The sequence below is a fragment of the Phyllobates terribilis genome, unplaced genomic scaffold (genome assembly GCF_046119375.1).
Source record: "Phyllobates terribilis strain yellow unplaced genomic scaffold, ASM4611937v1 Scaffold_2__4_contigs__length_985480577, whole genome shotgun sequence".
Classification (NCBI taxonomy): domain Eukaryota; kingdom Metazoa; phylum Chordata; class Amphibia; order Anura; family Dendrobatidae; genus Phyllobates; species Phyllobates terribilis.
Window position 1 is genome coordinate 104513628 of NW_027362762.1, and position 21842 is coordinate 104535469.

At 44.0% G+C, this 21842-nt stretch overlaps 1 protein-coding gene across 1 annotated transcript in view; it reads right to left on the bottom strand.

Annotated features, from left to right (window-relative positions):
• USP12 (ubiquitin specific peptidase 12) overlaps positions 1-21842 on the bottom strand; it is a 55445-nt gene that overhangs the window by 32949 nt on the left and 654 nt on the right. The gene's annotated exons all lie outside the window — the stretch shown is intronic.

Sequence of the window (21842 nt, forward strand, 5' to 3'; positions counted from 1 at the left end):
GGTTTCTAGCTTGTTTCCTGATAGTCGTAAAAAGGCTGATAAATGAGCAAAACGCTTGTTCGTCAGGTGAGACGATCTTTTGGCAAGCCTACAAGGTCATCATTCTCAGCTGCACATTGTCCTGTGAAAACAAGACTTGTGCTGCCAAGAACAACGGCAGCGACCGTGCACCAAACAATCTTAGTGTTCGTTCTTAGCTCATCTGAAGCCCGCTTTTCCTATTGTTTCAATAGGCTAATACACAACTACTGACCGGCAAACATGTTACCTATCAGCGGTCGTTTAACATCAGCATCGACAGGTGTAAAACTGCAAGCAGAGATATAAGTATGGTGACACAGGGGTTAAACGCCTTATAATAGGATTTCTCCATGACCGTAGAAAACACCAATTTTACAAGATTACATTAATGTGCGATTGTGCGCTGCTCATCACACAGTAATAGAATGAAGATTGCTAAAGTGGGATATTCTTCCCATTATTTCCAGAACTGTTCCATTATCATAACATTTCTACAGGAAGGATCGGTACAAAGCGGCACCAAAGCGAATGAGCCCACATAGTAATGATAGCGATACACAGATCAGCCCATCAGGGAGAATAACAGCGCCTTCTGTAAGAAGTGCAGATTATAGCATGACATGAATGAAAGCCTCTAAGTGTATGGGCGTGGGCGCTGCAGTCTATGGGGTGAAGGTAAAACACCTGCTCGTGCCAAGATGGGTCATAGAAAACCTGACGTCCTGTGGGCAGAAGAGCCGGATGCCAGCGTCAGATTAGAGACTGATCAGTGAGTTGTGGGGGAACAATTCTGTAAATATTGTGTTTTATTTCCCCGCTTAGTCCAGTGGGAAGGCTTGATCACTGACTAGCAGCCATCTTGGTAAGCTGGCTGGCTGCTAAGCAGAGATTTACATGAGCCCAATACTTTGCCAACTTGCGGTCATGTCTCCGACCAGGATTTCCGTCTCACTGCCCCCCTCAAAATGGGAGGCAGGCAGGCCCCGAAGAAGCAATTAACTATAATATAAAAATATATATATATATATATATATATATATATATATATATATATATATATATATATATATATATATATATATATATAAAAAACGGAGCTCAAGTATGAAACTTAAAAGGAGGAATTGAACTTTTTTTCTAATTTAATTTATCCCTGAGGCTTTGCAAAGTTATGACTATTTGGGATCTACTTCATAGCTTATTTTGCTTCCTTCTCTCCCAAACAACAAGATGCTGTGCTGTTTCGTGCTCCTTTAGAAGCCGCTTTCAACTGTTGTTCAGCAAGATAAGTACATTATATTCCCACACTCAGTACGGGAATTGCCCTGTCTGTGTACGAGGGCGAGGAGCAGAGAGGCTTAGAGAGGGAATATTCTGTACTCCTTGAGGCCTCTTTCACATGTCCATGTCTCCAGTACATGTGGTGACAGTTTCTACACGTACTGGAGACACTGACACACGTAGACCCATTCAAATCTATGGGTCTGAGCACATGTCAGTGTGTTTCCACGCACCGTAGTGAGATAAGCACAGACTCTCAGACAGCCGGTATCGGGTGTATAATGTAGTATGCACAGGCTCATAAAACTGCCTGTATACAGAGTGTGGTACAGTATGCATCGGCTGACATAAAGCAGACTATATCCCATGTGTGGTGAAACCAGTCTGGATACCGTGTCCGGTATAGCACGCTCAGGCTCCCATAAACTAGCCTGGATACCGTGTCCTGTATAGCACGCTCAGGCTCCCATAAACCAGCCTGGATACCGTGTCCTGTATAGCACGCTCAGGCTCCCATAAACCAGCCTGGATACCGCGTCCGGTATAGCACGCTCAGGCTCCCATAAACCAGCCTGGATACCGCGTCCGGTATAGCACGCTCAGGCTCCCATAAACCAGCCTGGATACCGCGTCCGGTATAGCACGCTCAGGCTCCCATAAACCAGCCTGGATACCGCGTCCGGTATAGCACGCTCAGGCTCCCATAAACTAGCCTGGATACCGTGTCCTGTATAGCACGCTCAGGCTCCCATAAACCAGCCTGGATACCGCGTCCGGTATAGCACGCTCAGGCTCCCATAAACCAGCCTGGATACCGCGTCCGGTATAGCACGCTCAGGCTCCCATAAACCAGCCTGGATACCGCGTCCGGTATAGCACGCTCAGGCTCCCATAAACCAGCCTGGATACCGCGTCCGGTATAGCACGCTCAGGCTCCCATAAACCAGCCTGGATACCGCGTCCGGTATAGCACGCTCAGGCTCCCATAAACCAGCCTGGATACCGCGTCCGGTATAGCACGCTCAGGCTCCCATAAACCAGCCTGGATACCGCGTCCGGTATAGCACGCTCAGGCTCCCATAAACCAGCCTGGATACCGCGTCCGGTATAGCACGCTCAGGCTCCCATAAACCAGCCTGGATACCGCGTCCGGTATAGCACGCTCAGGCTCCCATAAACCAGCCTGGATACCGCGTCCGGTATAGCACGCTCAGGCTCCCATAAACCAGCCTGGATACCGCGTCCGGTATAGCACGCTCAGGCTCCCATAAACCAGCCTGGATACCGTGTCCGGTATAGCACGCTCAGGCTCCCATAAACCAGCCTGGATACCGCGTCCGGTATAGCACGCTCAGGCTCCCATAAACCAGCCTGGATACCGTGTCCGGTATAGCACGCTCATGCTCCCATAAACCAGCCTGGATACAGTGTCCGGTATAGCACGCTCATGCTCCCATAAACCAGCCTGGATACAGTGTCTGGTTGAGCATGCTCAGCCTCCAATAAAAATAGCCTATATCCCAAGTATGCTTTAGTATGCACAGGCTCCGATAAAACAGCCCATATACTGTACATAATGTAGTGTGCACAGACTCCTATAAAATAGCTTGCATCCCATGTATGGTTAAGTATGCTCAGGCTTCCACAAAATAGCCTGTATCCTCTTTATGGTGAAGTATTCACCAGCTGTCATAAAAGAGCCTGTATCCTGAGTAAGGCATATTACGCAGTGGCTCTCATACTACAGCATTCACGCGATACAGGTTGTTTTATGCCCAGACGCCCATAAAACAGCCTGTTTAAGGGAACCTGACAGCTTCTAAAAAGCCACCCTGCATGTACAGTGGGTACGGAAAGTGTTCAGATCCCTTTAAATTTTTCACTCTTTGTTTCATTGCAGCCATTAGGTAAATTCTAAAAAAGTTAATTTTTTTCTCATTAAAGTACACTCTGCATCCCATCTTAACTGAAAAAAAACAGAAATGTAGAAATTTTTGCAAATTTATTAAAAAAGAAAAACTGAAATATCACATGGTCATAAGAATTCAGACCCTTTGCTCAGACACTCACATTTAAGTCATATGCAGCCCATTTCCTTGTGATCCTCCTTGAGATGGTTCTACTCCTTCATTGGAATCCAGCTGTGTTTAATTAAACTGATAGGACTTGATTTGGAAAGGCACACACCTGTCTATACAAGACCTCACAGCTCACAGTGCATGTCAGGCCAAATGAGAATCATGAGCTCAAAGAAACTGCCCAAGGAGCTCAGAGACAGAATTGTGGCAAGGCACAGATCTGGCCAAGGTTACAAAAGAATTTCTGCATTACTCAAGGTTCCCAAGAGTACAGTGGCCTCCATAATCCTTAAATGGAAGAAGTTTGGGACCACCAGAAGTCTTCCTAGACCTAGCCGTCCAGCCAAACTGAGCAATCGTGGGAGAAGAGCCTTGGTGAGAGAGGTAAAGAAGAACCCCAAGATCACTGTGGCTGAGATCCAGAGATGCAGTAGGGAGATGGGAGAAAGTTCCACAAAGTCAACTATCACAGCAGCCCTCCACCAGTTGGGCCTTTATGGCAGAATGGCCCAGCGGAAGCCTCTCCTCAGTGCAAGACATATGAAAGCCCGCATAGAGTTTGCTCAAAAACATATGAAGGACTCCCAGACTATGAGAAATAAGATTCTCTGGTCTGATGAGATGAAGATAGAACTTTTTGGTGATAATTCTAAGCGGTATGTGTGGAGAAAACCAGGTACTGCTCACCTGCCCAATACAATCCCAACAGTGAAACATGGTGGTGGCAGCATCATGCTTTGGGGGTGTTTTTCAGCTGCAGGGACAGGATGAATGATTGCAATTGAAGGAAACATGAATGCGGCCAAGTACAGAGATATCCTGGATAAAAACCTCTTCCAGAGTGCTCTGGACCTCAGATTTGGCCAAAGGTTCACCTTCCAACAAGACAATGACCCTAAGCACACAGCTAAAATAACAAAGGAGTGGCTTCACAACAACTCTGTGACCATTCTTGACTGGCCCAGCCAGAGCCCTGACCTAAACCCAATTCAGCATCTCTGGAGAGACCTGAAAATGGCTGTCCACCAATGTTCACCATCCAACCTGACGGAACTGGAGAGGATCTGCAAGGAAGAATGGCAGAGGATCCCCAAATCCAGGTGTGAAAAACTTGTTGCATCATTCCCAAGAAGACTCATGGCTCTACTAGCTCAAAAGGGGGCTTCTACTCAATACTGTACAAAGGGTCTGAATACTTATGACCATGAGAAATTTCAGTTTTTATTTTTTAATAAATTTGCAAACATTTCTACATTTCTGTTTTTTTTCAGTCAAGATGGGGTGCAGAGTGTACTTTAGTGAAAAAAAAATAACTTTTTAGAATTTACCAAATGGCTGCAATGAAACAAAGAGTGAAAAATTTAAAGGGGTCTGAATACTTTCCGTACCCACTGTATATACCTCCTCTCCCTGCACTCTAACGAGCCCGATTATGTGGCTTAGAGATTGCAGAATATAAAAGTTAACGTTAAACCTGAGCTCGTACTATTAAAATCGGTGGTGGACTAGTTGGGAAGGGACAGATTACCCCAAACTAATCCTCCCTTTAAAATGATGCAAGCTCAACCCATGGTCATGAGCGACATGATTTGTAAGTTTGACATCACCACCGGTTCTTTGCATGCGCAAGATTGTTCTCCCTCCCTGGCAGTTCACAATGGAGCCGGATGTGCGTTCCCAGCATTATCGGTGCACTGTGCTTGCCCAGGGAGGCAGCAGTGATGCCAAACTGACAGCCACGGAGGAGTTCCACATTTACCGGTCACACACGTAAGGCCAGTCTATCAGTCCCCATATGCCACCAATGATGGCTACATTTCCATTGATGTTTTCAGCCGGTGAATGCGGCTGTCCAAATCTGAGGTCACTGTGGCCTCCCTGCGTACATGTAGTGCCCGATGATGCATGGGAGCGTCCCCCCAGCTTCACTGCACACCCCCAGGGAGGCAGAGCATTGCACACATGCGCAATATTTGCTATGAGCCAGTAGTGATTGCGCTCTTGCAAATCATGTCGCTCACCCCTTCCAGAGGAGTACTAACATGATTAGAGGGATAATTATTCCGGAGTAACCAACACCCCCCAGACTAGTCCGCCATTAATTTGCATAGCAGAAGTGCAGCTTCAAAGTGAATTTTGTATTAATTTTGCAATCGCCACATAAAGGAGCATGATACAATACAGGGAGAGTTGCTATATTTACATGGGGTGGTATAGGGGAACTAGGGCCGCTGGATCTGCTGTTAAAGGCAATGTGACAAGTGATTGCCAGCAGTTTCCACTGACTGAACGGCCATCATACAAATAGCAATAGACGAGGGATAAAATAGGAGGTCGGATCCGGACCCTTATATCCCCCTTGGGGTTTACCAGAGAGTCTGAATTACTGGTCTTTCCAGGCACGGTCTAGAATGAACTAGTTAAAAATGTTCACGAGAAAAGACAATTACATCAAAAGAAAAAGCCAAAAGCACAGGGAGTGCCGCCACAAAGACATATGTGCTCTCAACTAATTAGGTGAAAGTCCCAGGCCACTAATTGGGGCAAAGCCAAGGCAACCACCGATGTAATGGAGTCTCACGAGAGCGAGAAAATGACTACGCCGAGTGTATCCTGCACATTTATCAAAGCAATATACGCGATACAACTGCGGGTAGGATCAGAGATACAGCCAGCAATATAAGGACTTGTGCAGTGTAAGGCCTTGTTCTCACGTAGCATAAATGCTGTGGTTATCTGTGCAGAAAATCCGCTATAATAATCCAAGTAATGTGAATATGATAAAAATCTACTGCCCACTGTGCGGAGTATCTGCACTACAAAACACATTTAAGGGGACCTGTCGGGCGATCCACGCTGCCCAAACCACGGCAACCTGAATCAGAGACGGGCGCACTTTGAAGAATGGGCCGAGGACCATAGACCGGGATGAGACAAGTCCGGCACTGCCCTCTCCCATTAGCGCCACAGCTGCTGATTGATGGATTTCTCCCTACACACGAGGGAGAGACTTATCAGCTCTAGCAGCGCTGGGAAGAGCCGGCTCGGGGCGGCACCGGCCTAATCTGTTCTCCAGCTATGGTCTATTATTAATAGAATAATGTGCCGGCTGTGATTCATACAGGGCAGCATGATCGCATGACCGATGCCCCTTATATAAAGGCTGCAGAAAAAAAACGTAATTACCCACACTGAAAATCCTCATATTGCAAGCGGTAGACCCAGTAATTCACTATTGAAGGAAAGTAAGGATTCACTTTGGCTGGTTATTAATTAGAAAACACAACATGCCATAGAGCAGGGGTCTCAAACTCAGCTAGGTAAATGTTTTTCCGTGTGCGGCCCATATAGGGGGGGGGGGGGGGTCGCATTCTTTGCATGACAAAGTGACACCATTTTTTTTTTCTATACACCTTTTGAACTGGTCACCATATTGCAGCTATGTCCCCAGCCAGGTCCCCATATTGCAGCTATGTCCCCAGCCAGGTCCCCATATTGCAGCTATGTCCCCAGCCAGGTCCCCATATTGCAGCTATGTCCCCATCCAGGTCCCCATATTGCAGCTATGTTCCCTGTGCCGTTCTTCAAATACACATAAGAGGAGAGAAAAAAATAAATAAATAAATAAAAAATAATAGATTCTTCTCACCTGTCCTCCGTTCCCTTTGCGTCCTTTCTGCACCTGTGGCCCGCAGGCACCATGGACCCTGATCGTAGCCCGGTCCAGGAGCTGCTCTTCATTTCCGTGTATTGCCGCGCAGAGACCGGCTCTCTGCACAGCAATACCAATGCCAGCCGCTGACATCTGCGCATGGCAGTGACGTCATACACCGCTGCGCTGGGACGCAGACTTCAGCTTCTGGCTTCTGATGTCCGCGGCTCCTGGACCGGGCCGCGATCGTCAAGGGGTCTATAGTGCCTGCGGGCCGAGTGTTTGAGACCCCTGCCATAGAGCAACGGGTAGAACAGGAAGCAGGGTGGCTCAGTGGTTAGCATGGTTATTATAACGCTGGGGTCCTGGGAACAAATCCCACCAAGGACAACATCTGCAAGGAGTTTGTATGTTCTCTTCGTGTTTGCGTGGGTTTCCTCCGGGTTCTCCGGTTTCCTCCCACACTCTAAAGACTGATAGGGTATGTAGATTGTGAGCCCCAATGGGGACAGTGCTGATAATGCCTGTAAAGTGCTGTGAGAATAATGGCGCTATATAAGTGAGTAAAATAATAAACAGTTACGCATGGAAAAGCTCGAGGCATAAACCTCCTTTCCCATTAGTAACGAGAGTGGCCAGTGAGCGGGGTTTTGGCCTCCGCCTGGCTGGTAGCATCTGCATACTGCTCGTTTAGGAGCCGTCTCCTGCTTTTTACACTGAGGCCACTGTTGGAAATATAACTATGGTTTCACACTGCTTTTTTCGCAAAAAAGCTCTGGTCTATTGTTTGTAGGATAATATTGAATGCAGTACAAACTGTACATTTGTTTTTTTTTTCACTTTTTTGTATAGCTGTTGGATTTTGTTTTGCAGTCGCAGTATATTATAGATCAGGGGTCACAAACTTGGCCGGTAAATGGGCAGCACGTGAAAAAAAAAATTGACGGGCCGCATCCCTTGATGAAATTTTCAATAATGCTGTTTTTTTTTATTATTATTATTATTATTATTATACCTTTTGATCCCTTTTTATTCCATTTTGTGTGTAATGAAAAAGCAACTTTTTTTGCGCTTTTTATGATGTTCTTCATCTGGAATATGGTACAGTTCTTTCTATATGTTGGGTTGTGATGATACCAAACCTGCATACTTTTTTTTTTGTTGCTGCTTACTCTCGCTTTTATATAAAACAGCATTTTTAGTGGTGAAATATTTTTCCATAACTTTACTTTTTTTTTTTTTTTTTTAGTCCCCCCCCCCCCCCCCCACCTCCATCTCTCCCCCTACTAGGATTATTGCAGGGTCTTACAGGCCACCACAGATTGCTGACCTGAAGGCCATGGCCCGACTGTGATTGTGGGGTGTCGATAGGTTTAAAGAGGGAGGCGACTCCCCCAAATAACCATCTAAATACTGCGGTCACGTGACAGCGGTATCTAAGGTTTTGAATGGCCGGAAACGGTACCAATACAGATCATGGCCGTTGCAGCAGGGGCCAGCTATGATATACAGCCAACACCCACTGATGATGGGGTCAGCTCCGCTTGTGACCGGCACCATACATGCACGGTCGGTTTACAGCCAGTCACCTCCCGCTGCACCATGCATGTGCGGTAAATGTCGGAAAGGGATTAAAAAAAATAAAATAAAATTCCTACACGCCATAGTCACATACCACCAGCAATACAGCAGCGCAGGAGAGAGCCGCTTCCGCTCTGACCCATGTGCTCTGGCGTGATCTCATTAAGAGGTGCCGACGCGCTCCTCCTTCGGCCGTCTCTGCTGTCCTATGGATGTGTCCCAAGACTGCAGATGGCAGGGGCTGCATAAAGCATACAGGCCCCATGTTTGTGGAGGGTTTTTTCATTAATGTTTTTTCTTGTAGGCTTCCCTATATGACAAAAAAAAAAAAGCTGAAAAAAAACAAACAAAGCTCATGTGTGCTTGTAAATAAGCAAATTGAATGGGAAAAAAAAAAAGCCACGTGGTAAACACATCAAAAACACATTTTATGCAGCACTTTTCCTACCACAGATAAGGAGAAAAACACAAAACCCAGCACCACAGAAACTAGACGTACAATGATAGAGAAATTCCCATTGTATTGGAGAATGCCCCCGGAGCAGGTGGTCTCCCAGGGACGGATGGGGCAGAGGCCGATTATATGTGCAAGTGTTGATGGGCCTGGGTTATATACAGTATATGCTGACAGCTTCCATGGTTATGATTCAACTCAAGCTCATGGGATTAACCAGCATAAAAAAAAAAAAAAAAAGGGTCCGTTTCCTTTTTTTAATCTTGACAGGGATTTAATCTTGCCGAGACCCAGAAATGTCTATTAAGAGATTTTAGTGAACATGCAGATGTGTGTGCCGTCATCATGGCAACATGAAAAAACTGGGAGTAAACTAATATATCTATCTATATCTCCTTTCCCTTTATTCCCTTAGATCTGTCAATCAGTCGGCAGTAATACCAGCTAGGTCTACGTGCAGCTGTTGGGGGCAGCGCTTACACCCCAGATATCTTACAAGGGGATGTCCACATTTTTTTTTCTTACTTATAGAAAGAACCAGAATGGCCAAAATTCCCATCTTCCTGATCTTAAGATTCCCGCTAGTCTCTACTTCCTGGCCCTTCTCAATAGACAAATCGAGTGATCGTCCGATAAGGGACCACAGCAGTCACCCGCTGAGACAGTGCTTGGCCGACTCTGCCGTCATCTCTGCAGCAGGAAGGTTCGTTTACACCGCCCCTCGTTCATAGTCTGATCACACAGACCGACTGCACTTCAGATAGATCGTTCAGTGTACATAGGCAGCCATTGTTCTCAGCAGCACGAGGCCTGTTTACACAGGATGATGTGCTGGAGAGAACAATGATCTTTTGTGCAGGACAAAAGATCATTTCAGGCGAGTGCTTTGCTGGTGCATTGATGGATTGGCAGCCTTATTAGACCACACAATTACTGGAAAATTAGCCTTTCTAGGAATGACAATGGTGCAGTGTAAATGGACTTTGAGTTAAGGGTTTCTTGTTTATTTATTAAAACACATTTAAACAAAAAAAAAATTACCTGCCAAACAACCCAAACTAAAAAAATATAAAAGTTCCGGAGGTCACAATTTTGGAACCACAGTGTAAAACATGGAGATTGGTGAAGCTCGGGCTGTTACAAGTTGTTTTCACAAAGTGTTTGATAGGAGAAGGCTGAGAAACCTACCTCAGTTTGTTTTTTTATCATCCAAGAAAAACTGATGAAACTGATTATAAAAACTGACACTGACCAAAGTGATGACAGTCTGATCCAAAGCACTGGTGAAACTCCGACCACTTTTTGCATAAGAGAAAAATCACCTAGATCTGAATGAGGCTTAAATACAGAAGGAAGGAGGGCAGAACCAGGAACTCTGTTCTGTAACATTTTTGCAGAGCATGAAGCTAGATAAATCACTTTTGGCCACATGAACACGCTCAGTATTTGGTCAGTATTTTACAACAGTATTTGTAAGCCAAAATCAGGATTGGAACAATCAGATGAAAAGTAGAATAGAAACACGTCACCACTTCTGTATTTATCACCCACTCCTGGTTTTGGCTTGAAAATACTGATATAAAAAACTCACCAAATACTGATGGTGTGAACATGGCCTTAGGCTACATTTCCATGAGTTTTTGCTGCATCAAATATGCAATATTCTCTAAAGAGAAAAAGAGGACTTGAACTCTATAGCGCCACCTATTGGAAGCAGCAATCCTAACAGTCACAATCAACCCTTTAATGAGTCGTGCAATATGACTTAGGATAAAAGCCAAATCAGAATCTCAATTTTCAGACAGTGTTTTGGGGTATTGCCCCTCGTCAGTGCAAAGTATGAGAACTGATTTGGCTAGGTGAGAGGATCCGGACTGAGCATCAAAAAATGCAGAGTCTTACAGTTCCAGCAAAGTGGACAGGATTTATAGAAATCTTGCACCCACTGGGATTTTTTTTTTTTTTTTTTTTTTTTTTTTTTTTAACTCCGTGTAAACTAACTTGCGATGCGTGTTTCACATCCGCAACATGTCAATTTCTCTTGTGGATAAGAGAGTTTTATTTGCAGGTTTCTCCCATAGACTTACATTAGATGTGGAAAATCCACAGGTAAAAAGAATGCACATGCGGTTGTGGGAGGGAAATCCATCAAAAACGTATCTAATCCGCACCTCAGTATCAAAAACAAAAGCAGATTTAAAGCATGACATCAACAAGAGACAAAAAACACATGTTAAAAAAAACGTACACAATAAAACGCAAAGAAAAAAATACAAGTAACCTCATTTACATAATGGGTGCAGAAATGGGCAGTGTCAAAGTCACCATAAGAACATGGCCTTATAGACACTGGAAAAGCAAAATAAGTCTTTTAAAAAAAAAAATGAAAAAAAATCCATTTAGAAAGTTGCAATTAAAAGGCAAAATTAATAATACTGTGAAAGAGAAAAAAATCTGGAGTGTAGCTTAAAGCACCACTGCTGCGTTTTTTTCCTATTTAAGCACTGGAGTTGTGTCACTAATGCAAGTTCCCTGTCCCTAGTCTCATACTTACCAGCAGCAGTCGTGACCCCACTATCAGTGTTCAGTCAGTATTTTTCCTCAGGAGTGGGAGCCAAAACCAGGAGTGGGTGATAAATGCAGAATTGGTGACTTGTTTCTATTATACCTTTTCTCTGATTGTTCCTCTCCTGGTTTTGACTCCCACGCCTGAGAAAAAAATACTGACCGAATACTGATAGTGGTGCCGTGGCCTTTATCTTGTATCGGCGCCACTCCAGTTGTCTTTTACTGTGACCTGCTGGATCTCTCCGGTGTTTGTTGGACGAGGGCCGGGACTCTCAAGACTTACACCGAGATAGCGAATTGGGACCAGGGCAGCAATTGCCTGTAAATATAATACTAAGGACTCTACATTAGTGGCACTACTCCAGCTCTGAAATAAAACCAAAAGCGCTGGAGTGGTGCTTTACATTCCCCCTACTTACAATATGGCCTCAATCATAGAGAGTCCCTGTGGTTATATAGATTACAAGACCCCGGGCTCTCCGTGTGCACGGTGCAATACTCCATTGTAATGAGGATATACGATGGAACGTGACATTCTTTTCACATGTTCTAGATGAATTTCTGAGAAGCCTCCATATGACTTGGAGGAAGAGCGCGGCGGAGCTTCCTCTGGGGTCTGTAATAAGGCCTGTGCGCTCTGCATTTGTCTTTTGCTGATATTACCCCTCCATAGATTGTCAGTGTTTGATCTAGAGGCTTCCTGATGATTGCAGCAGCAGAGTCTCCTGCGGGGGACATGAGCCTGGTGATTGTGTATCCTGCAGAGATCTGCGTAATAAACCCTCTACAATACCCGGCGCTCACCCTAATAACTGACATCACAACACAAGAAACTAAAATGATCCGTCCGCGGGGACAGTGCCCACCAGCTGAGCAGCAAGATGTGCAATCGTTATTCTGCTGGCACAAATGACTCCACTGATGCCATCTGCATTAGTCAGAGTGAGAGGCTTCGGGACCGTCACCCGTGCCCTACTTCAGTCAGGAGCCGCGCAGTCATTATGTGTGACAGCAGCGCACGCGAGCACCACCAACAATCAATGCTTCCCACACAGCCTGACAGACCCCTGTACTAGCTCCTGGGTGACTAACGTGCACGCAGAACGGCAAGACCCCCCAGCTCTGCAGTGGAAACCCCACCGTGTAACCAAGGACATAACACCCGCATGCTGGTCTTAATGGCAAATTTGTACTGTGTAACCGGCCAAGTGTGAACGCGGCTTCATTACTGAGCTCTGGCTGATCACATTTTATTCCCTAATATAATGTCATTTTCTAGGTTCTAGAGTTCCTGTAGTGTCCATGGCCAGGCTCGGGACAGCAGGAGGCTGATGGAAGCAGACCCCCGCAGTGACACGCAGCCATTATCTGCCAGGTATAGGGTGGGCTCAGCCCGTGCGCTCGCTCCATGCACCCACTTCCGATTTGCACCGTACATGTACAGCAAATGTCGGGAAAGGGCTAAGGACGCCTCCACGTTGTGTTCCAGCACCCGTTCAGTGGTCCCGTTGGGGCTTACGTCTGAACCCCCTGCAAAATGGGAATCGGACGTATGAACCGACAGTCCCATAGACTTTAATGGTGCCAGGAGAGTGAATGTGCGCTCTGCAGTGCATCATTTTCAGGCGTATACCCCTACTAGAGGACATTCGGATGCAGTCTAGTACGTCCGACTGGTCGTCTCCAGAAGGCGTACACGCCTGAAAATGATGCACCGCAGAGAAAACGTTCGCTCTGCCAGCACCGTTAGTCTATGGCCCCGTCGGTACATAAGCCCAAATCCCATTTTGTGGGGGGGGGGGTTCAGACATAAGCTAGAAATAGATCCCCTTTAAATAATGTTATCACCTATCTAAAGAGGAGGTGAATACAGTAGGAAAGGGAGGGGGCTTTAATTAAAAAAATGGGGGTCTTAAGAGTCCTTTGGGAATGGATGGCTGTTGTGCGCTCACTGGTACGGGTGCAGTAGTGCATGTCTGACTCCCAGTTACATCGGGATCATTATTTCATTGTGGATAGGTGATACATGTTAGTGTGACAGAGTCTTTAAGCCACTTGCTCGCAATCTCTGAAAAAACTGGCAAATGCCTTACTATACCTACATTATACTCATCCGGGGCAACATCCCATATTATAGTCAATTTCCACCCACAGCTGCGCTCAGAATTCTGCAAGCAGCTGATGTCAGATCCCAGAATCCCCTGCTTCTCACTCAGTAAATGGCATTTCCGCAGCTTTACGCCCGATTCTTGCCCTCTTTCTGCACCATGGAGGCTCAGCTATAGTTAGCTTGGTTCCAAAAGCAGAATTGTGAATGCAGCTGTGAATTATAACACACGTTGCAACTTAATACAAGGTTATTTCTTGCTGACTACCATGTACTATGGGTATACAATCAGGTGAGAAGCCAGAACCCCAGACGGACCCCCTCCCCCGGAGCCATTCTCTCAGTACAGAGGTCAAACACTCACGGCCATATCCCCATCTGCTTTGCATTGCAAAACAGCAGACGACTTGGCCAAGAAAATGCTGACCTGGGGAGGTGAAGCAAGTGCAAGAAAGGGCGAGCCATAAAGCCTGGATGACAAGGTACCCGACACCTACGGAAAGAGAAGGCAGACAATCTCTGATATGAGCTGGTACTGTATGCACCATGGCTGAGGGGCGGCATTACTTTCTACCTAATTTATGGGCCATGCTACATGAACAGTAAAGCTTCCTATGGCTTACATTGAGACAAACATATAGCATTTCCCTTCTTGGACAGGTACAGATGGAGAATACTTTCTCACATTTTAACTATAAATTGCATGGGTCATTTTTAGTGCAATACAGCAGTGAAATACATTGCACTCCCAAAATTACATGGAAAACTCGTTCTCTGTAACTACATGGGACCAAACATGGACCCAGCCTAGAACCATGATGAACGCATCAACCACAAGGATTCCTACCCCCCTCGAGTTAGTGCGGCTCCCATCGAGCCTGTTCACATCTCATTTTCTATGAGAGGTAAAGGTTGAGAGTTAACCCCTGACACTCCTCCCACAAATGCCCCTTTATACAAATACAACAGCCACTGACATGAGCCCAACTGCATGGGAAAGGGCAGCAGATTACATGAAAAAATATATATATATGCAGAGATTGGTCCAGATTATGCCAAAATGATGCACTTGGAGTATGCTAGGTGCCTCAGAGTGTGTGGACATGATAGGGGAATGGCTTTGACATATACCACCTAACAAACAGCCCTCCAAAAACTAAGCATGGAGGTGATCAGAGCCCTACTCTCGATCATTGCTAGAACTGAGCAAAAAGATTTGCAGGACCCTGGCCTGGTGCCCACTATGGTAGTCCATGGCTAGTAGACCATGCGTGCGCCAGCAGTCAGGGGTAGGCTGGCAGACCACTGCCCTGCCAGATACAGACTACTGAATGGGCTGCTGGACCAGCGTACTGCAAATCTTTTCATTACCATATACAGGGTTGATATTTTGAGGAGGAAAAAAAAAAAAAAAAAAAACACCTTTTCCTAATCCTGGACAATTTTTATATTATCTGGTCTAATAAAGATAGAAAGAAGTAGATGCAGCGGCTACACATTTACAGGTAAAGGCTTTTTATGCAGATATTTTCTCTTAACTAACAAATGAAGAAAATACTAAGCCCGAGATATCAGGGGTGCAGCTATAGGTAGCTGAGGATTGGCCCATTTTACCTGGAGCTCTGATGCTTGATGGAGCCAAAGTATCCTTTGTTATTCGGTCACCGGTATTATAAATGATGCATGGAAAGAGGGACAGGCAGGAGCTTAAAGAGAGTCTGTGTGCACAGAGTGACTGTGCAAACCAAGCAAAGGTGCTTGGTGCACCCTTGGTGTGGCCAAACCTTGAAGTGCACCTTCCCACCTACTTATTTTCCTTCTGTCCCCCTCCCCACTCTGATTTAATTTACATATCTGACTTTATAGTCAGAGAAGGGCGGACAGAGGGAAAACAAGCAGGAAGTTGCATTAAATTGTTTGGTCATGCAAAGGGTGCACTGAGCGCCTGTGCTTGGTTTGAACAGTCATTCTGTGCTGACAGATTCCTTTTAAAGAGGTGTCACAGCTAACCAGTATGTGAAGGACTTACTAGTCATTTTAACAACTAAGCAAGTCCCCTTCTCCATCACCACCAGTGCATAGACAGTGAGGGGGGCTGGCTTAGCTATCAAAGTGAGCAGTCAGCTGGACCTCTTCACACACCGCTCATGCCCGAAACAGGATTTGTTTGACACATAGTGGAAGACAACCTGCTGGGACCTGGGATGGGTGGGAGCTTCCCAGCTGAAGATCAGTGCATATTACATACTTGAACTATATTAGTAAGCGTATGAAATGTACAGGTTTTAAGCGTGTAAAACTTAGCAACCCAAATTTACTGATGTTCATAGCTGTCAAAAAGTTTTTAGACAATTCTAAATGCACCACATTGATTCAGCCATGGGCTCATCTGAGGTTTGCACAACTGGCATTTGTGCGGTCTTGGGCATTTAATTTTTTCCCCATCATTTTTTGTGTAAAGGCTGTGATGTGTGCCAGCGATACTGGTAGAGCGGTATATGTAGTCCATCAACTCCAGTGTGAAACGATGAAAAAAAACACACCCAACTGAAAGAACAACTGAAGGGTAAAAAGGGGCCCTGCAAAAAGGGTTAAATCAGGGTGACTATCTGCAGCATTAATTGACACGCCACACATGCTAAATCCACAGTGTTGGTCAATGTCCGCGGTAGGTTCTCTCCCCACAATGTGGATGAGGTTTGATACAATAGTGCGCAGCGGATGTTCTGTCTGTAAATACATCTCTTCTGGAAGTAGCAGGAAAAGACCCGGAGATTGAGAACTAATGAGAGATCCTGAGCTTCAAGCAAGAACACCTTGTGACACCTGCAGCCGGAAGCAGAAAGCACACACCGGAGGAGACGAGCGGCGCTCTGCCAGCAACCTTTGTACCGCTCGCTCCCCAGGCAGTCCTGGCTCGCAGCTCACACACAGGTCAGGACACGGTTATGAGAACTGGACCATACGGACTGCTGAGCGCACGATCAGAAACGCACAGGTGCAGACCAGGGAAGATAAAGCTTGTGAAAAGCATAAAAGTTTCTGAAATGCATGATTTTGGGATTAAACATCATTTTGCAATTGGATTTCTTTAAAAAAAATTGCACACAGCTCTCTGTGTTGCGTGGTTTATTGCTGGCTGCAGAATGAATTAACTGAGAGTTTGTCAGTGAGCTCATTTTGACAGTGAGGAGAGAGCTTGTGAGTGCTCAATCAGACTTCAAATTTTTCCACAGATAGAATTCGTACCTATTATACAAGTCTGTGGGGCTGCTAAATGGTTTCCACCGAAATACAGACAGGCCACAGATCAAACTTACTAACGTGAACCTATAGGTCCAAGGAAAAAAATATATATTATAAAAAAATATATATTATTTATTTTTACTTCTACGTAAAAGGCTAAAACTAACTCCCTAACCAAATAATGGGAAGAAAAAAAAAACACCTGGGCCATTATCTGTGTACAAGAAAAATCACTGACGCCTGAATGAGCCTATAACTCTTTCATGTGTCTTTTTCTGAGCTCCTCTCAGCAGAATTATGACCACAGACCACATCAAAGTTAAATGTGCAGAGAAACAAAGAGCCTGTAAAAGGCAAAAAGGTGCAACATTTTTAAGGGAACCCAAAGGAAAAATGATTATTAGCCCAAACGACATGCTTCTAAGTTTTAAAAGAAAAAAAAAAAAAGGCCCCAAAAAGGTTTGACACCTTTAATCGCCAGAAACTGCATCTGTTTTTTTTTTTTTCTCCAAAGTTCTTGTCCGCACTATGACAGCACTATCTGACTGTAGCGTTACAATGGATACTTTCCATTTGTAAAAAAAAAAAAAATGTAATTGGGAACATTTTACACGGATGATAATATGGAATCTGACGTGTGAATGTAGCCTTTGGGGGATATAAACAGTTTTCCCATTGGGGGTCCGACCACCAAGACCCTCACCTGTTGGATGAGTGATCCCTTAACTCTACTAGAATTGAACAGAGCGCCACAAATAGGACCTCTCCATCTATCTCCACCGGGGTGTACTAAATTGACTATTTAGCAAAGCTGTGCCAGGAGAGATGGGCTCTCCACCAGCCATCTTTTCAGTTCATTCCCGTGGGACAGTTTCTCCAGATATTCTTTGCAGTATGTGCATGAAGTTTCTTAAAATCTTGTGCACTTAGCAGGTGCTGTAAAACACCGCAGATTTTATTAATTACTCTCCTTAGAAGGTCCTCCGAAGCCTCATTCCGACAACTCTTTTTTTGCATCAGAGAGAAAAAAAAAAGACTATGTGAAGCCACTCTGGCCATGTTCACATGGAGTTTTTTCAGTGGTCAAAAACTTTTTCCAAGTGGAAGACTGCATTTTCTAACAGAATTTTTTGTTTGTTTTTTCCAGTTGTCTATTTATTTTAGCAATTTGTCATTTTTCCTCTGGAGTTTTTGGTAAACTTTTTTTTCTTCTTAATATTTGGGTGTCTTTTTTTCTGAAATCCATTAAGCAATGATAAAATGCTAGCAATTCTTTTGGGAAAAAAACTTTTAAAATGCTCAGAAAGATGCCTGTGCGCCTTTTTTGGTTTTCCAAATGACTTCTATTGTACAGTATGGAGCATCTTCCTGGCAGAAGACAACTGAACAATGGAAGGGGCATTTCTTGTAAATGTTTGGGGTGTTTGAAAAACTGAAGAGCTCAAAAGACTGATCACGTGAACAAGTTGTATTCCCATAGAAATGAAACGGGCAAGTCTTATAAAAGGGGTATTCCCATCTATAAGATCCTATCCCAATATGTAGTAGGTGTATATTAATAGTAATAATAATATTAGCAAATACCTCCAATTAGGAATGTAATATAGTTCTCCTGATAAGCTACTGAACTGCCCTGCACATGGAGTAAGCAACATAGCTTAGGTATCCATGGTTATGACCAATAACAACTGACTGTCACTCTATCAGTGATCATAACCATGGATACCTTAGGTACTGCAGTGCCGTGCACATGGGGTAAGTAACATGGCTTATCAGGAGAACTATACTACATTTCTAATTGAAGGTATTTGCTAATATTAATACACCTACTACATATTAGGATAGCATCTTGGAGATGGGAATACCACGTTAAGTGTTTTGTACGCAATTTTTAGTTGTAGATCCGCCCAAAAAAATGGCAGAAAAGGACGCAGTGAGAGCATACCCGTAGGGGCATTTCTAATGAAGAAAATGATGCTATTATAAAAATCTGCTGTGGATTTCAGTACAGAAATTATGTTTCGATCCATGCTAACATCTGCAGCATTTCACCTTCAAATCAATTAAATCCCTGTCTTAAAATCTCCTATATAGCACTGGTATTGGGATGTGGCACACTGTCCAAAAAAACATCAGAAACTGCAATGAAGTGCAGCACGATTCCTGATTAATCCTCTGTATTATTCCCTGCTATAGTCACTGCATTCCAATTAGGGTGGCAATAGGTGAGAAATAAGGAGCTGAATCAGTGCACTCTCTGGAAATCGCACCGCCCTCTGTGCACTTGAAGCCTCATATGCATCAAGTTTACTTTCTCAGCGATTCTGAATTTATTTACCTCCTATTTTTCACAATTGTGATCATTCTGCAAAGCGTCTCTGGATTTCCCTGACGTATTTAGCTCACAGAGCATTGCCCACATTAGGAGCCCTGCTGCAGACAGAAGGATTGACTGCAGTGGTGTCCCATCCTTGATAATATGGAATCTGGAAGTTGGTGAAGAATTAAAGTACAAAGTTTAGCGGAAAGTTTCAGAAATGTTTCTTATGTAGTAATTAAGCTACAACCCAAATCATAGTAGAGGGAAACAAGCGAAGACCACCCACAGACTTACTACTGACCACATCCTCCACGGCTTTCATTACCAGAATGCAGATCCGCAGCCGACACCTGCACAGAGGTTTTCATAGGACGGGATTGATTCTGTAAAGCATTGTAATCCCAATTACCACAATCAGCTGCGATTGAATGGACCCTCAACCATTGCCAATTCTCCATGATAAACTCAGGATGGGAAAATCATGGCGGACATACGTATCAATATCGTCACTGAACTAGATAGCAAATAAAAGTGTAACCAGTGAATGGTTCTGCTCTATTTTTGTGGAAACAACTTGTGCACGGTCTAAGGATAAACATAGAGAACGGTCTTAATGGCCCTCAGGACAGACTTTGTGGTCAATGTAAATATTTTTTGGAACGAGCAAAAAGTTCCATCCATTTTTTGCTGAACGTCACCAAACATATTTGGAATAGGGAATTGCTCATCCAGAAACCCACGGATACACCTAAGACTACGTTTACATGCAGCATTCTTTTTTTCTGCAGCCAAAACCTGCTCTCTTAGCAGTAAAAATGCTGAGTTCAGAATGCAACTTTTGCAACATTTTTTTTATTATTATTTTTTATTTTTGGGGATGGCGTGCGATTTGTCTATAGTGCGTTTAATAAAGTTATTTTTTTGGTGAGTAAAACTGTTTGCTGCACTTTTTATGGTTGAAAAGTAAAAATACGCTGCAAAAACGCTGGAAGAATTGACACGCTGCAGATTTCAGAAACACTGCAGTTCACAAATTCAGTCAGAAAAAAGAAAAAAAGTGGGCAGGAGGTTTCTGAAACCTCGCAGCTTTTGCTGGTACTGTAAATAGATTCTTATTTGCATTTTAAAAAAAAAAAAAAAAAACCACAACACTGCGTGTGAACATGGCCTGATGGTATATCTCCCAGGACATGTCGAAAATATAAGAAAAATCAGCATGAGTTCCATGCAGATATGCCGCAGACTATGACAGATGTTACCCAATGCATTGCAAAAGTGGAAATCTGGGTTGAAAATCTGCAGTATAAATTGTCACGTTGCAGACTGACAATCCATAACCAATATCATTGTCCATGTGGATTCTTCATAGGATTTTAAAGTGTCGTGTGCATATTGAGAGCTGATAAAATCCTGTCCAGTTTTCTGCTGCTATATTGCACTGTGGATTGTCTGCCCGAAAAATCCAGAATGGAAAAACCCATAGTGCATCGCTTTATGTGAACAAGGTAACGCAGACGTCCATTTTTTACTGATGGAACACATACAGCCTATGGGAGCTCTTCAGGGGGGCATATTTTTATTTTTCATTTTTGATCTGCGCCATGAATCAAACCCAACCATTCACATTAATGGGTCTGCGAAATAGAAATAAAAAAAACAGACAAACAGTACCATCAATAATTCATCTGAACGCTGCTAATATACAAAAATAACCTAAAAACACCTGAATGAGGCCTAAGGGTACACGCACATTTAAAAAAAAAAAAAAAAAAAAAAAAAATTCAGTGTGCACGTACCCTTAAGCCTCATTCAGATGTTTTGAGGTTATTTTTGTATATGAGGAATTATTGATGGTACTGTTTGTTTTTTATTGTGTTTTTTATATTTTTTAAAATTTTTTAGTGGGTCAGATCCTAAAAACGCTTGCCGAAAAATAACACTGAAAAAAAACAAACAAACAAAAAAAAACCAACACCACACACTTGAACGACTCTTCCTAATTATTACTACGGTAAAACCATTTTGCTGGTCATACCTTCAGTCTTTCAAAAGTTTCTCTTACACTTCAGGTTTTGAAAAACGCCGGGTGGGAAAAAGAAAGGTGCTCATCACTTCTTGGAAGAGGGTCCTGATGGACAAATGCTCCAAATTTTACAATGTCCAATCACAAGGCTGCAAAAAAAGGTTTCAGGGGAGAGAAAAAAAACAACTGTTCGAAAACTTCTAACCTGCCTTAGGCAACGAAAAACTCCCCAAAGATGTCACGTGTCCTTAAGAAGGTTCCATTTAAAAAAAAAACAAAGCAAAAAAAAAACAAAAAAAAAAAACACACCACTTGAAAAAATTTTTGATGGCCTCCAAACAAACCTGTGTGTGCACGGCCGGACTTTCAGGGACGTATTCTGCGTCACATCCGTTCCCAGACTCTTTTCTATGGGAGCTCCGCGCTGTCGTTCATAAAATCCCAGAATTTTCCATTCCACGCCCCCTGCGGATCAGCGCCGCACTGATACGAGGACCTTTAATCAGATTCA